This window comes from Myxocyprinus asiaticus, chromosome 19, assembly GCF_019703515.2.
Source record: "Myxocyprinus asiaticus isolate MX2 ecotype Aquarium Trade chromosome 19, UBuf_Myxa_2, whole genome shotgun sequence".
NCBI lineage: Eukaryota > Metazoa > Chordata > Actinopteri > Cypriniformes > Catostomidae > Myxocyprinus > Myxocyprinus asiaticus.
Window position 1 is genome coordinate 23,327,669 of NC_059362.1, and position 17,947 is coordinate 23,345,615.

At 39.5% G+C, this 17,947-nt stretch overlaps 1 protein-coding gene across 1 annotated transcript in view; it reads left to right on the forward strand.

The window, feature by feature from the left end:
- The window catches only part of LOC127456755 (protein furry homolog-like), a 206,515-nt gene that overhangs the window by 12,813 nt on the left and 175,755 nt on the right, over positions 1 to 17,947 (forward strand). The window contains exon 2 of the mRNA XM_051725323.1: positions 10,495 to 10,568. The gene's annotated coding sequence lies outside the window, so the exon portion shown is untranslated. The remainder of the gene's footprint in view (positions 1 to 10,494; positions 10,569 to 17,947) is intronic.

A 17,947-nucleotide genomic window follows, 5' to 3' on the forward strand; every position in this document is an offset into this window, starting at 1 on the left:
ATATGTATAAGAGATGTCATAACTTTACTTAATCGGTTAGCCAAAATTTTTGACAATTTTTACATCTAGCTGGATCAGGGAAATTGGACGGTAACTCTTACACTCGCTTTGTCCTTGGATCTTTGTCCTTTTTAAGAATCAGACTGATCCGGGCTTCTGTCATGGTTTTCAGGTGTATTTTGTTGATTCATGTCTTTTATTTTGAAAAGTTTAGTTCCTGTTCTCTTGTCATGTGATTTCTGTCTTCCCTCCATGTTCATGTGTCATGTTTTCATTGGTTTATTGTTTAATTATCTTGTTATCAGTTCTGTTTGTTCATTGGTTTATGTTCTCCCATGTCTTGTATTTAAGCCCTCATGTTTTCATTGTCTAGTTGTCAAGTATTGAATGTGATGGATGTGAATGTTGTCAAGTCATAGTCATAGTCATAGTCATAGTCAAGTCATAGTCAAGTCTAGTTTATGTCAAGTTCATGTTTTTGTTAAATCACGTTTTTGGTTAGGGTTTTTAGATTTCACGTTTACTTAATAAACTGCACTTGGGTTCTTCATCTCATCATCGTCTTCGTCATTGCCATCATTGTCAGCAGTTCCAGCCAACAACGTTACAGAATACTTGACCAACCATGAACCCAGCAGTTTGGCTTCTGCGCCTACATCAGGGGAATCGTCCCCTGGAGGACTATGTTGAGGACTTCTGCGGTCTAGCCAGCCAGGTGGACTTTAATGAGGTTGCCCTCAAAGACTGTTTTAGATGTGGACTGAATGAGTCCATTTCTTTTTTGATGCCTGGCGGTCGCAGTTCCCTCAGCCTGGCTCAATATATTGACCTCACCCTACTGTTAATTGTTTCCCTGTTCACTGTGGGGGAGGCGGATGCCGAGCCAGAGGGCCACGTCACAGCAACGCCTCAGCCTGCTCCATGCCACGTCACAGCAACGCCTCAGCCTGCTCCATGCCACGTCACCGCAACGCCTCAGCCTGCTCCATGCCATGTCACAGCCACACCTGACCAGTGGGACCTGGAGATGGTTCCCACCCTTATACCCACCCTTAGTTCTCCTGAGCAGGCAAGGGGAAGTTTTGGCCCTCCGATCCCACCTGGACCCTCCGAGCCCTGGACTTCACCTTGGCCTGTTGGTCCCTCGACATTGCCTCAGCTCGGCGTTCCCTCGGCTCCACTACGGTCCTTCAGCCCTCGTCCCTCCGGCTCCTCCTTGGTCTGTCGGTCACCTGGCTCTGCTTTGGCTCTCCGATCCTCTGGCTGCGCCTCGTCCCTTCGATCTGTCAGCTTCACCGGGGACCTCTTTCCCTACGGCTCCACCTTGGTCCTCAGTCCCACCGGCTCCACCTCAGTCTTCCGATTCCTCAGCTCCACCTTGCTCCTCCGAGCTTCCAGCACCGCCTTGGTCCTCCCTGCCATCGGCTCCACCCTGGCCCTTCGAGTCTTCGGCTACTCTCCGGGCACCAAGTTCCATGGCTCCGCCCCTCGAGCCTCTCACGGCTCCGCCCCTCGAGCCTCTCACGGCTCCGCCTTCCATGGCTCCGCCCCTCGAGCCTCTCACGGCTCCGCCTTCCATGGCTCCGCCCCTCGAGCCTCTCACGGCTCCGCCTTCCATGGCTCCGCCCCTCGAGCCTCTCATGGCTCCACCCCCCACAGACTTTGCCTTGGTCCCATGCCCCTTGCCCTTTCTCGCCATGCCACGCCCCACACCTCAAGACAACCCCCCCAGCTCCCTACAGAACTTTGAATTTATGTCATGTTTTACGTATTTTGTTTATGTGTTGGGGTGTCAGGAGCCACCCCTTAGTGGGGGGGGGATATGTCAGGTGTATTTTGTTGATTCATGTCTTTTATTTTGAAAAGTTTAGTTCCTGTTCCCTTGTCATGTGATGTCATGTCTTCCCTCCATGTTCATGTGTCATGTTTTCATTGGTTTATTGTTTAATTCTTGTTATCAGTTCTGTTTGTTCATTAGTTTATGTTCTCCCATGTCTTGTATTTAAGCCCTCATGTTTTCATTGTCTAGTTGTCAAGTATTGAATGTGATGGATGTGAATGTTGTCAAGTCATAGTCAAGTCTAGTTTATGTCAAGTTTATGTTTTTGTTAAATCACGTTTTTGGTTAGGGTTTTTGGATTTCACGTTTACTTAATAAACTGCACTTGGGTTCTTCATCTCATCATCGTCTTCGTCATTGCCATCATTGTCAGCAGTTCCAGCCAACAACGTTACACATGGTTGGTGGAAGCTTTCCATTCTTTAATGATTCCGTATAAACTTCTGACAAAAGTGGAGCCAATTCTGTAGCATAAGATCAAAAAAATTCAGCAGCAAAACTGTCTGGACCCGGAGCTTTGCCTGAAGGCAAGGCTTTAATTACCTCGTCAGGCTCCTCCAAGATTATTTCAGAATCAAGAGAATTTTTTTGCTCAGTCGTCAATTTAGGGAGTTCTAATGGTTCCACAAATTTTCTAATATCTTCATCAGTAGACGAAGACGTGGAACTATAGAGATCAAGATAGAATACTTTAAAAGCATTATTAATATCAATGGCTGACATAAATATTTCACCACCAGCAGATTTCACTGAGGGAATGGTAGAAAGAGACTCTCTCTGTTTTATATATCTTGCCAGAAGCTTCCCTGCTTTGTCCCCTGACTCAAAGTATGACTGTCTTGCCCTGAACAAACAAAACTCCACTTTCTGCGACAAAATAGTATTATATCTGTATTTCAATCGGGTCTATTCTCTGAGGCCATCAGACGACATTTGGCGCATCAGGATTTTTTGGTGAATGAGGCATATTGTATGATCCGACCCCTAAGAACTGCCTTAAGTACCTCCCAAGCCATGCCCACAGAGGTTACTGAGGACCAGTTGGTCCCCATATAAACATTGATTTCAGTCTTTAACGTTTGTTGGAAATCAAGATTTTGCAAAGGGATAATCCTTTCTCCGTATGTGGCAACATCTCTAAACTCACCAGGGCATGATCTGAGACTTGAGATGTTTCCAACTGAGCAGTCAACAACAGATGAAATGAGGGATTTAGATATATATATATAAAAAAATCTATTCTAGAATAAATCTTATGAACTGATGAAAAAAATTATAGTCCCTACCAGATGGGTTCAAATGTCGGCAAATATCTCTAAGACCAAGATTTTTACACATCCTGTGAAGCATCAGTGTTGCTCTAGGGGGCTTACACACTTTTGCTTCACTATGATCAAAGATTGAGTCCATCAATAAATTAAAGTCTCCTCCCAATATTATATCATGAGGGGTGCCAGCGATTTACAACATCCCTTCAAGATCTATAAAAAAGTCCTTATCCTCAGCGTTAGGTGCGTAAATATGAGCCAAAATCAACCTTTGCCCTTGAATGTCTGCTAAAACAATAATGACTCTTCCTATTTTATCTTTAATCTGTTTGAGAAATTTGAATTGTAGATGTTTATTTATCAATATAATGACTCCCCTGCTCTTACTTGAACCAACACTAAAGAAAACATGTCCACCCCATATCTTCCCAAATTTTTCAGCTTCCTGCAGGGAAAGTTGCGTTTCTTGAAGAAAGACTATATCATTTTTCTTACGCTTAAGAAAATAAATAACCTTCCTTCTTTTTATGGGGTGCCCCAATCCATTCACATTCCATGTGGAGAGAGATAATCCACTCATATTAACAGTTGACATATTGATATAATAAAAAATTGTGTGTCAAAAGCAAGATTATACAGGCCACATTCCCCATTAATGCAACAATCAAACCCCGAACTTCCCCCCTGAACAAAACAAACAGAAAAAAGAAAAAGGTGCGCATTAACCCCGCGCACTACAGCACCAACCGGCGTCAATCCCTCTAAACTCAGAAGGTCCATGTATGCCTACGAGAGCCATTGCGACAACTTTGCCATCGGATTGCTCAAGTCCGGTGCTTCTGCACAAATTTTGTGAAGCAAAATTACATAACAGAAAATACTTTGTAAAACAGACCCCAGCCAACAGGCAGAATAAACACAAAGAACATGTATATTCATACACAGAACTGTCTTGAAGGTGTGTTCCTCCACAAAACAAACTCCAGCTGATATAAAGCCGTTCAGTTTCCTCGGACAGACAAACAATTGTTCAGTGAGCCGGCTGTTATGAGTGCAGCAGATGACATAATCATTCTTATGTCCCTTCAAAATACTCCACAAAACAAACTCCAGCCAACAGGAGGCATAAGCACAAAGAATTATCAGATTGATCCACAGCTGACCCGAAGCAGTGTTATTCCACAAAACAAGCTCCAGCTGCTAGGCAGAGCCAGCACATAAAGAAACAAAACAGGCATCCCGGTTCCTCGGATGATCAAGAGTCAAATTCACTCGGAGGCCACGTAAAAAAATACACCATGACTTACTCAGTCCATCAACTTTATAAAAGACGTCCTTTATGTGAGCATGTAGATATTTTGTGGTCATCCATAGTGTCCATTCTCAATCTGGCCGAGAACTTCAGTGTAAAAGCGATCTTCCGTCAATGCAAAAGTTTCTTGGAGTGTCATGCCACAAAACAAACTCCAGTCGCTAGGTAGAGCCAACGCAGAAAGAAACAAAAAATGGCGCCCAGCTTCCTTAGTCGAGACACTGAACAGCGAGTCAGATCACTCACATAAGAAATGCCCAATGGTTTACTCACCCATAGTTTGTATGAAGGCCAGTGCCTTTTTGGGGCATAAAAATACTTTGCTGTCGTCTTTGGTGTCTATTCTCCGTTTGGCCAGAAACATCAGTGCAAAAGCAATCTTCTGTTGATGTAAGAGTTTCTTATATTCCTTGAACCAATCGTGTTTCTCTTGTCGAATTCGCAAAATCAGGGAACAAGAAAATATTGTGATTCTTCCAAGAAAGCTTTCCTTTGCTCCTCACCTCGCGTAACACAAGATCTTTATCGGATGATCTCAGAAATTTGGCCAGAATTGATCGGGCCTGTGTCCCTCAGCAGATCTGCGAGCCTTGACTCTGTGAGCTCGCTTGATTTCCAGCTTATGGCCTGTTATGTCGAGCAGACTCCGGAAGCCGCTCGCACATCTGCTTCTCGCATGGCATCACGTGACCTCCGCTTTGTCCCCCAACTCAAACTGTCTTGCCCTGAATAGCCAAAACTCCACCACCTGTGGCAAAATAGTATTATATCTGTATTTCAGTCAGGTCAGTTCTCTGAGCCATCAGGCGACATTCGGCCTCTGCACTTTTAATATTCCCTTCAACTCTACGAGTTCTTGTGCTTTGGATTTTTTGATGAATGAGGCATGCTGTATGATCCGACCCCTAAGAACTGCCTTAAGTACCTCCCAAGCCATGCCCACAGAGGATACTGAGGACCAGTTGGTCACCATCTAAACATTGATTTCAGCCTTTAACATTTGTTGGAAATCAGGATTTTGCAAAAGGGATACATTAAAGTGCCAACTATATGATTTCTTTTTCTCCAAATGTGGCAACACCTCTAAACACATCAGGGCGTGATCTGAGACTAAGATGTTTCCAATTGAGCAATCAACAACAGATGAAATGAGGGACTTGGATATAAAAAAAAAAACTATTCTAGAATAAATCTTATGGACTGATAAAAAAGAATGTATAGTCCCTACCAGATGGGTTAAGAAGTCTCCAAATATCTGTAAGACCAAGATTTTTACACATCCTGAGGGGGCTTACACACTTTTGCTTCACTTTGATCAAGGACTGAGTCCATCAAAAGAGTAAAGTCTCCTCCCAATATTATATCTTGAGGGGTGCCAGCGGCTTGCAACATCCCTTCAAGATCTATAAAAAAGCCCTGTTCATCAGCGTTAGGTGCGTATATATTAACCAAAATCAACCGTTGCCCCTGAATTTCTGCTAAAACAATAATGACTCTTCCTAATTTATCTTTAATCTGTTTGAGACATTTGAATTGTAGATGTTTACTTATCATTGTAATGACTCCCCTGCTCTTACTTGAGCCAGCACTAAAAAAAACATGCCCACTCCATATCTTCCCAAATTTGGACGCTGGATTTCCTCTCCCAACGTGCCGTCCAAATTGAGTCCCAGTTCGCAGGGCTGCCAGAGGTTTTGGCTTGAGCACGTAAGTGTCTTTTAATGTCTCCAGAGCCTGAAGATTTTGAATTCTTTGACAAATTGTCTTCATAGAACAATTATGGAACAGAGTGTATCGAATCTCACCGGTTTATGACATAAAAAGTATTAAAAACTAGCAAAGTGCGCAGAGCTCGCCGTTCAAACGTCTGAACCTTGCATGGCATCACGTGACTCCTGAACTTAATGTTAAACTTTTTCTTCAGGCCTTTTTTGCTTCTGTACCTTTCAGACTTCTTTATGTAAATGTCCCCTTGTTATGATTCTCCTCTCATCCTCTCCTGATATGGCCCCTTTAAAATCCTTTGTCAGATACAAGCACCATGTTCCAGAAAAGTATAATGTGGTTGGGTGCCTGATCTAGTACTCAAATGAAGAGCTTAAGGGCCCAGAGTAATCAAACTGTGTGGTCTTTTTATGTCACTGTACACTTTGCTTTCTCTGTGTTAGGCTATGGGCTGTGCTGTTTGTGTGTTTTGTATTCTTTAATTTAGCTCAGCTCTGGACAGACACACTTTCCTCTGTTACTGCTTGGCTTTGGGCCTTGGGCCCTTGGCCTTGCCAAAGAAATCAAGCCCCTCCTTGTCCTGGGAAAGTAGTTCTTTTGTGTGTCTGTGTGTACTATTGGGTTTATTATCACACAAAGACTGTCTCAACGTCTTGTCAGCTTTAGTGTGAGACCTGTGAATGCTCATGTGAGTATGTTTAGGGCTCTCAGACATGAAGCGCTTTCTAAATGTGAATGTACACGTGACGGTGACATCCGATAGGAGTGTGTGTGTTGTGAGAGAGAGAGAGAGAGAGATTCTTTTGAAGGTGAATATTTAGTTCTTTTTTGTGGCTGTTTTGGTGTAACAGGATGTTAGATTTGCATCTCGTGTGACTAAAGAAGAGAAAGAATGGTTGTGAATATATGTCATTGCACTCAGCTGGCAAGTGCTACTGCAGACCGCCTCTCTCTCTCTGTGTGTGTGTGTGTGTGTGTGTGTGTGTGTGTGTGTGTGTGTCCACAAGCCGGTGAACCTAAGTTCTCACAGGGGTTGGGCAGTATTGCTGTAAAATATCTTTTAATTTTAGCCTTTTGATGATATTCAATATATTATCACTACCAATTTGTGTACAGTTGATTGTATAAGTTTGCATCCCCCTTGCAGAATCTGAAAGATGTTAAAATGAAAAAAGAGGGCTCATAAAAATTGCATTTGTGCATTAAGTACTGCCCTGATTAATCAATTTGAAATAACATATGTTTACCACAAGATAAAATAACTGAATTTACACAAATGATCCTATTCAAAAGTTTATATCATCTTGCTTCTTAATATGAATTTTGTTAAGAATTATCGATTCAGAATTGAAGTTTGTGTCTTAAAAGGATAGTCCACCCAAAAATGAAAATTCCCTCATCATTTACTCATCCTTATGCCATCCCAGATGTGTATGACTTTTTCTTCAGCAGAACATAAAGAATTTTGGAAGAATATTTCAGCTCTGTAGGTCCATACAATGCAAGTGAATGGGTGACAAATTTTTGAAGCTCCAAAAAGCACATATAGCCATCATAAAAGTGATCCATATGACTCTATTGGATTAATAAATGTCTTCTGAATTGAAGTGCTAGGTGTGTGTGTGAGAAATAGAACTTAGTAAAAAAGTTCGCTTACAGCCAGCTGTGGTTTGCATTAGAGGTCTGCACGGGCCTTAACATGAAAATGAAATGAAACCTGAACCCGACTCTACCCGGCCCGAATGATACCATCCAATTTTAAGCCCAAACCTGAAATTGCTTACTATCTAATTTCTTCTCCTAGTAAGTACTGTTCCAATAGGCTATATTTTTTGTAACCATATAGGCAACATTCGTAACAGTACAGAAACAGTAAACATACAGTTTTAACAAGGCACGGCATCTCCTTAATACACTAGATTAGGGCTAAAACTAACGATTATTAGAACTATTATTCAACTATTCTGCGATTATTGCAACGATTAATCATTAGCTCTTAACCGATTATTCAGCTTGTGCCCCGACTTAAAAGGTTTTATTAAATGTGCTTACTAACAATAGAGAACAAAATCATTTTTAAAAATACCTCTAAATGACATTCACTGAATTAAATTGAATGTTTAATTCAGTAAAGAAATTCACTGCAAAAAAATCATTGTTATCAAGTTTTTTTGACTTGTTTTCCATTTAAAATTGTCTAAAAATCCTTAAAACAAGATACATTTACTTGAGAAGCAACATATAAAATAATTAGACTTGCTTTATTTGAATGTATCTTAAATAAGTGTATTTTGTATATAAGTGTATATTTTCACTTTGTTCTACTTCTGCGAGTGCAGTAAAGACAAAATATACTTATTCAAGATCTATTCTCTAAAAGAAAGTCTAGATATCTTACATGCTGCTTCTCAGGAGAGTGCATCTTTTTTAAAAGGATTTTTAGATATTTTAAAATATTTGGATTTTTTATATTATATTCAACATTCTCAGATAACAATTTGTTCTTCTGCTTTATAGCTGCTAAAGTAAATGTACATTGTTTTAAAGGAGTTTTAGATATTTATATTGAAAAAGAAGCCAAAACAAAAACAAATCAAAAATTTATTTTGTTTCAGTGTGTAATGGGGTGAAGACTACACTCTCTCACCTTTCTGTTCACTTCAATCCATCTTTAACTCACAATAAAACAAACTCTCTCTTATTAATAAAGCTGTGTATTGCCAATTTTCTTCACGATAAGAAATGCACAGACACACACATTATGAATAATATTATCAATAAGTCGCAAGCCATCATGTTACATGAGATGCTGTGTGACCTCGACCCTTGTAAAAAATATTTTTAATATTGATCTTCTTACACCTAGCGTTTTGCTTCAGAAGACATTAATTATTCCACGAGTCATGCGGATTACTTTTATGATGGCTATATGTGCTTTAAAAATGTGGTACCCATTCACTTGAATTGAATGGTCCTACAGAGCTGAAATATTCTTCTAAAAATCTTCATTTTTGTTCTGCTGAAGAAAGTCCTACACATCTGAGATGGCATGAGTAAATGATGAGAGAATTTTCATATTTGTGTGAGCTATTCCTTTAAGGTTCTTAAACTCTTGAGTTGCGAAACAAGTACAATTTTTGAAACTAACCTAATCTAGTGACACAATCTTTAGAAATCTTAAATCCAAAAAAAGGTGCATAAAAAAGATCGCAATATTCGTGATGGTGCTAATTTTATGTCGCCAGCAAAATCATTGAAAATATTTTTAGAATGGGGCCGTTCCCATCAAACGCATCCTAAAAAAGATAGATGGAGCACAATACTTAATACCTGTGGCTCAGTTGGTAGAGCATGCCACTAGCAATGCCAAGATAATGGGTTCAGTTCCCTGGGAACACACACAAAACTGTTACTAAACCTCTGCCAAATGCGTAAACGTAAATACTCTTGCACGAGATTAACGCTGCAACAGTCTAGCGCATGTTTACACAAGAAAGCAATTGACAAACAGCGTAAACGGATGGACTGACAGTTGCTAATGCAGGCCGCCTTCTCTGATTGTCTGCCTATTTGTGTATATGTTTGTCTGTGGGGATTCTCCACTAGCACATAATGTGCTTTTCCTCTCTGTCTGTCTTCTTCTGTCTTCTAAAGCCTGAGTCGTTCATCTTGGATTTGCTCTGTGGTCCATGTTTGGCTCATTTGATGTGCAGTGTAAATATGCTTCATTATCCGCCCCTGTGATTGAGCCACAGTGTCATTGAGTGCTGCAGGAGCCCTGAGTAGTAATTATAGCTAATTACAGGTAGACACAGGTAGTCCGCCTAACACTTAACACTACTATAAATAAGTCTTTGGCAGCATCTGTGGTTTTTGTTTTAGCTGCAGCGGAACTTTCTGCGCTTGTGTGGGTGGGGAATAGTGTAACTGAGTTTACGTAACTGCCTCTTGGACGAATAGTTGAATGACTGGGTGGAGAAAGGGAGGGAGGGGTAATCTGTAGTTTACTTCCCAGGACGAGACCCTGTAATCCTGCCTCATGCTCAGTCAGATGCCACCAGACCTGCTTTGGGCAGCCCATCACCCTCCATCTTTACAGAACAATCTGAAATCACATATTCATAATGTTTATTTACTATGAGAGAAAAAGTTGTGGGTGCATTGCATCCATTTTCACATGTCTAAGATTGCTGAAATAACAAAACTTGTGTAGTATGACACTTTTTATGTTTAGAGGGAGGACTTTATTTCTAAGCTCTTGATGCTGGTTGATTGATTTACCTGAGTATTGATGGACATGTTTGATTTGCTGCCTAATGAACACATGAAACTGTTCTTTTTTTCCTCAGATTGATGTGACCTGATCCTCATGACCTGCTGCTTAGTTTGACACAACCCCCTCCCTAAACTCTATGGCCCTCGGGTATGTCTGCCACACCTTTTATTTTGCCCCTGGCTGGTTTTGTGTCTACTGAAAGTATTTTAGTTGACTTGAGATGCTGTTAACCTTGTATTTCACATTGATTGCTGTGATGTTGCCAAGTAAGACTTTTGTTGGTCTAACCCTTTCCATATCCCTAAAATCTGTTTCTGATGGTTGATCAATTGGTGCCTTGTTAATCCAAGAACATGGCCTGCTTGGCAAAATAACAGTTAGACCCTTTCACATTACTTCTAAAACTATAAATATTATTTACCCCAACTACATATTGATATCCCATAACTAAGCATAAAAAAGCACATGATTCAACAACAGAGCTTGAAATAGGATATGCAGTTGGTTGCATGCTGAGAGATTTTGCAGATGCTGGCTTGAGTTAAGCCAAATCATGTTGAGTAAAGTCAAATTTGCAGGATGATGGTTACATCATATTGCTTTACAAACTGCTTCATCATAAAGACACAGTCATCTGACTCAGTGCAGATTTTTGTATTGTATTGTGTTAAGGACAAGAATGTGTTTCTTTGTGATCAATGATCAAAGAAGAACGGTAGCCAGAGAGCAGTGGATCTGAAGTCATCAGTCAGATCAAGCTTTGGTGGTTGTAGCATGAAGATTGATGGTTAGGTTGCTACAATAAAGATCTGCAGGGTTGATCCTAATTAGTTGCGACCTATGAACTTTAAAGTTATTGGGGTCCCTTATCCCAAACCAACCAGCTCAGAGGTGAATTGCAACATTAAAGGCTTTGTTTTTAGGCAAAAAATTATTTGAAAATCTGACAAAAAGACAAAAGTACAAGTCTGTGTGCTTACTGGCTTTCCTGAGGGCACGGACTACAATCCCATGAAGCATTGCGAATGACGTAATCGAATATAAAACTATGGAAATATATAAAACTATTGATTTTAAGTTGTTGACTACAAGTATAGAAACAATATTGTTAATGGCGAAATATTCTAATATACACAAATATTTAAGTAGTTTATATATTTATTATTATATATGTATAAGTGGGGTTCCTGTAGCTCAACTAGTAGAGCATGGTGCTAGCAATGACAAGATCATGGGTAAGATTCCCAGGAAACACAAAAAACTGTTACAATGTATAACTTGAATGCACTGTAAGTCGCTTTGGATGCCAAATGCATAAATGTAAGTTTCAGAGTGCAGGGAGACCAACTCATTTGCGTTATTCTGAGTGCGCCATGAGAGTGGGTGATTACTTCCGGGCTTATTTCGCTGGCTTTGTTTGTTGCGGCTCTGTGATTGGTTAAGCTTTCTCTGCTGGTCTATGGGTAATGTTGTTGTTTACCATGAATTCTGCTATTAAAATCGATTTTTAAATAATGAAGTTGAAATAACGGAGACAGATTGATTCAGCAGAAGCATATACCATCAATGAACAACCTCTGAGCTCATGGTAGGTCTGTCTTTAAAGGTTTTTTTTTTTTTTTTTTAAATAGTTTCATTGTCTTCCCTGAGGCCCACTGATAATGTTAAAGATTTTTTTTCTCTCACTAAAACAGTCATAATTTTGTAATATATGATAATTTCCCACCCTGTCTTTGACCATCTTTCTGAAAAGCTTGATTTTTGCCTCAGCTCCTCCTATAAACTTCAACGTAAATGCCCTCTGTTATGATTGGCTAACAGCGTGCAGTCCCTTGAATTCAGCCATTTTTGAAACTCAGTCGGAAGAGAATAAACAAGCACCAAAACATTAGAAATGTACATTTCACGGTTTACACAATGCACATCCATCACATTGCATCTGAATATATTACACTATTCATCTGAAGCACAACTGTTAAAGAGCACCTATTATTGTTTTTCAAATATTACCTTTCATGTAGTGTGTTATATAGCTGTTTGTGAATGTAAAAAAAGTCTGCAAAGTTTCAAAAATCAAAGTGCATGAAATATGGAGTTATTGACACCCAGAAGAAAGAACCGATTCTGAACACCTGAAACGAGTTGTTAGTAATTCCAGACTTCCTTCCTATGTAATTTGGTAACAAAAAACCCGCCTCTGGTCTGTTTACATGTACAGCCAGTGCAGGGTGTTAGCCTCTACTAACCAGCTAAATCACATTATTGTCAAACTACAAATAAACTTACACAGAGAAACATCCTGTTCTCATCGTGCTTACGATGATGGTTCGGGTTGATCTTCCGATGTATCACTATTGGACTTGGGCTCAAATTGGTAAGGTAAAACAGAAATCTTTTCAGACAGAGCTGAAACTCGGATATGGTAGTTATGGTGTTAGTTATGGTGTTGTGATTGGTCTACGTGCTTTAAGCGGTAGACCAATCACAACAGACTGGGACATCTGACCAATCAGAGCAGATTAGGCTCTCTGAAAGGAGGAGTTTAGAATGAATCCTTTAGAACAGATCATTGAACGAGTAGTTTTTGACACTGGGCAAAAAAGGTAATGCTGCAAATTAAAGTGTTTTTTGACCTTGGATGCATGTAAATCTATTGTATGAGACCTTTAAAACAAAATTAGGCACGTTTAAAAATCATAATAGGTGCACTTTAACACACACACTGTCTACACCGGACGCTATATTCGATGCTTTCTACCATGGAAGTGTCCATTGCGGCACGCAACTCCAACAGTAAACAAACAGGTGTCCCGTTCCATTTTGTGCTGGTGCTACTTCTGCCAAAAACACAAAAAGAAACATTTCAGAAAGTTCGTGTCAACGCGCCCAGTGTAGACAATCTCACACTGTAGTGTTTTTAACTGCTCCATATCCTTCAATGACAATTCCTTCGGTTTATGACTGCTTCACAAGACACACATTCAGTTTATCATCCTGCTTTGAGGTGCACATCTCCGGAAACAAATCAAAACACTCAAAGTTGTCCATCTAGTGTGTGTTTACATATACCAACAATTAAAAATAGCACTGATAGGCGAACGAACAGTTTGTTGAGCAGTTTAAGCAACAAAACAACAGGAGCCACAGCAGCTGATGAAACGCATCTTCTCTTCAAAGTTGAAACTTGACACAGTGTCTTTCAAAAGTGTGCCAGAGAGATGACAACAGTCAAAGACGTCTGTGTAGTACATGTTTGTATACAAAAATAATTCAAAATAGTCCAGATGGGTCCCCTTTTGTGTTCAGGAGTAGTTAGGCCACAGACAGTAGGCCTTTTGTCCTTCTCTCTTTCTCTGTTTATGAGCCAAGTGAGCAAAAGTGGGTGGGGCCATGGGTGCAATGATTTAAAAAAAAGGCATTGATGTTGTTGCTGTAGAGGCCGTCTTGAATTGAGTACCCCAAGTGACGTAGGGAAGTTGCGGAGTAGAGAATGGGGTGTTTTGACAGCTTGGTTTCAATAAATGCTTTTATTTCATTGAGGATTAAGTTTTGAGTTCTGGAATTTACAGTATGTTTTTATAGTAGAATGACCTCTTATATGTCAAAGTATCAAGGAAAATGTTATTCCTCATGACATGACCCCTTTTAAAGGGTTATAAGTTACTTTGAAAATCAATTTGTCTATGGAAGAAATGAATGGAATTTTTACTTCCGGAGCCAGACTTTTGTGCTCTATAGAGCGTAACATTGCCCACCCACTTTTGCAGCTGTTTCTGTTCCGGAAGTATTTTTCTCATTCACTTTTTCCACGGGGAATTCATAAAATCCTTCATAAAAAGTTCACTGCTGAGCTTGTTTGGCACGCTTTGATGCTATTCTCTTGATTGGTGGATCTTTCTTGTCAGGATAATGGGTAGTGTAGTTCTTCACCAGAAATTCTGCTATTAAACACATTTTTTAAAAATTAAGTTGAAATAATGTGGGTTGATATCTTAGCATATACCATCAATTAACAACGTTGGAAATCACGGGAGGTCTGTAAATCAATTAATAAAGACTGATAATTGGTATTATTAAAATATTGACAATGCATAATGTTTTTATTGTTTATATTATTTACTTATTAAAATGTGTAAAAAAGCAGAAACAAAAATGGTTCAAGACAGAACATTATGATCTGCCCCCAGAATACCAGATCAGTGCCATTTAAAAAGCCAGTTTGGTGCAACTTTAAAGCTACACGATATAACTTTTGGCCTTCTAGTGGTCAAAAAAATAAAACTGCATGCGTCTTGCGGAAGAAATTTTTTTTGGTTGTGCTTCGGCTCTTCTCCTCTGTGCGGATTAATGTTCGAGTGGTTCGAGGCACCGGTTTACAGATGGATACAGCACATCTTATCAGAGCGAATGGACAAATAAATAACGAAAGAAAGGAAAAGACGGATATCCGAAAATATGTCATCTGAGCAGATAAGTGCCATATTTTATGCTGTTGTTTTGACTTATTGGAAACATTGATGTTTTGAAATAAATGACATTACAAAAGTTAGGCAATGTTCGTTAACATTAGACATCACGATTGTTAGTTTGAGAAGGTCAAACGTTGTAAAGTTTTTATAACTGCAGGATATTCTGGCCAAATAGACCATGGTAGTAACTAGGGTTGCAGCGGTATACCGGTTTCACAGTATACCACGGTATGAAAATTTACGGTTATCATACCATGTACAGTTGCTTATCTACGGTATTGAGAAAAAATGCAACCGGATGGAGAATCTCACCAGTGTGTGCATATCTCCTTTCCTCCTCGTCTACCTGTCAGACTCATCAACTTGCGCCACACACACACACACACATGCAGTGGAGAAAATGAGAGAAGCGAGGCGAGGGGGTCTGACAAAAGTGAGTGTGTGTGTGAGTTAAAGCAGTGTTTCTCAGCTGGTGGGTTGCAGGTCTATTCGGACTGGGTCGCGTACAGCAGGAAAAGAACAATGCCATGGTTCTCCCATTGAAGATATTTCGTCATCGGCCCAAGTGATAGCCTATTTAGGACTCCCGAGGCAGATTTAATGATAATCTCGCAATCAGCTAAAGGCTTCTCATCTGCACTTTCGCACGAGTGTAACGGAACCAGCTCGCGCTAATGATCTGCTCTTCTCTCTGATGCATGCGTGCAACAACCTGGCTTCAAAACTGACCTCAAAACTGATGTGACCAATTTCAGTTCTAGTGAGACTTTTCTAGTTTAAAGCGTTAAGGAGGAAGTCGAACCTCTCAAACAGTAGGCAGCCCTGACATGCCAAACAGCACTGAGGAGGAAAAGAGCAACACTGTGCTATGCGCAAATGTTTTTTATTTTTTTCATTATACATCATCACCTCTACAAAACTGTTTCATGATTTTACATGAGTAAAAGTAACTGTTTCATATGAAATAATCTAAAGGTAGAATCTATTAGACCTCATTTCATAAATAATATAACTTGTTATTATTATTACTATTATTCAAGACTAGCTACACTGACCTAACCATGGTAATGAAGAGCCTTTCCTCCTGTGTAATGTGTATGTTCTGTTTGAATTATGTTTGAAATTATTAACATGGGATAATAATGGGCTCATATAAGTAAATTTACTCTTCAATTTGTAAAAGGGGGGCAGAGAAAACATCCTTTAGATTTTGTTGTTGACATCAACAACAAAAATAATGTCACTTGATGCATGTCCTTGTACTTGAAAACCATGAACAAAACTATGCAACATAAAAGGAAATGCGACCCAGGATACATTAAATACAGGTTATGTTTTTACTATGGCGGGTCGCCACTTGATCTCCAATGTAAAATCTGGGTCCTGAAGCAAAACCTGTTGAGAACCACTGAGTTAAAGGTACAGACAGGAGCAGTCTGGCTGCGCTGTTGCGCACCTACAGCATATGTTAATTATTAATAATCACAGGACATTACTTTAAAAGCTCACACAGCTGGTGTTATTTTTCATTTAACATGTAAACTAACATGCTTTAGTTATATAACATGTTGTAGTTAAATGCAATTTTTTTTTATCATGTTTATAATTCGGTTTATTATTATAATTCTGTTAGCTTTCTTATTTATTCTATTTATTTTCAAAAGGGAGACTTTTTTTTACACATCAATAAAAAAAAAAGGTTTCAAGTTTCAATTATAATAAAGTGTTTGTTCAACCAAAAAAAACCTTCTGTTTTCACTCCTTTTAAGGGTCATTGTAACTGATAATAATAATTGTGTAATACCTTATACCGTGATACCGTGAAACAATGATATATTCTGAGACTGTTTATCGTACCATGAAAATCTCATACCGTTGCAACCCTAGTAGTAACTAATTTATATATTTTCATTGTTATCAACCAGTGGTCAACATCATTTCAAGACTCGCATGTCCTTGGCAAGCCTAGGACTAAAAAATGTATTTATATAAATTATTGCCATTATAAAGAGAAATACACACGTGTGCTAGCAAGTGAAAAGTTCTGCACCAATTACAGTAAAATATTGTATTTCACTACACGTCTGTGTGTGTGTGTGTGTGTGTGTGTGTGATTTACACAACAATACATAAACCATATCAATAAAATATCTCACCTGTTGAGGAAGAAAAAATCCATCTCTGGGTGGCTTTTAAATCCTTTCAGTTGTCACCACCTCTGAAAAGCCAAGCTGATGTTGATTCGGGTTTTATTACGGACTCTGTCGCTTTCACTTTTTGCTTGTAGACTCTGCTCTGTTCAGGGTTTCTTTGTTTTTACAACCGCTGATTTCGGGGAGGTTTGCCGTTTTGAATGATCCATGGTCAATTTTTCTCATTCGTTGTGACAACAAACTTTCAGCTTCACGCTACTCCCCCACCATATATGCGCTACAGTAGCCGGAGCTTATTTTCTTTGTGTGCAGATATGACGTCAGCACGCACAGGTGAATGACATATGTATGTAATTTCCCGCGAAATCTGTCCCAACATTTCTAAAATATAAATGATTATTATAGGAGTGGTGGTGGTGTAGTGGGCTAAAGCACATAACTGGTAACCAGAAGGTTGCTGGATTGATCCCCACAGCCACCACCATTGTGTCCTTGAGCAAGGCACTTAACTCCAGGTTGCTCCAGGGGGATTGTCCCTGTAATAAGTACACTGTAAGTCGCTTTGGATAAAAGCGTCTGCCAAATGCCTAAATGTAATTGTAGGTTTATCAAAGTGTATTTGGGTAAAGACATGGTTTGGTAGATGGTTTTTTGTTGCACTCTCTTATTAATAACAGTTAACAAAAAAAGTTACATAGTGTAGCTTTAAATGTAGTTGGACACCCCTGTGAGATGTGTATATTTACACAGAAACTGTAGTTAGAGTTCTCATCAGACTCAACTCTGTAGGATGTTTCACCACTAGATTAGCCCTGAGTCAGCCAGTGAAGTAAGTTTGTTTAGAGTGTTGAATTAAGACCCTGAGAGAGGAGAGAGCAACAGTTTCCTTTTGTGAGATGTTGCA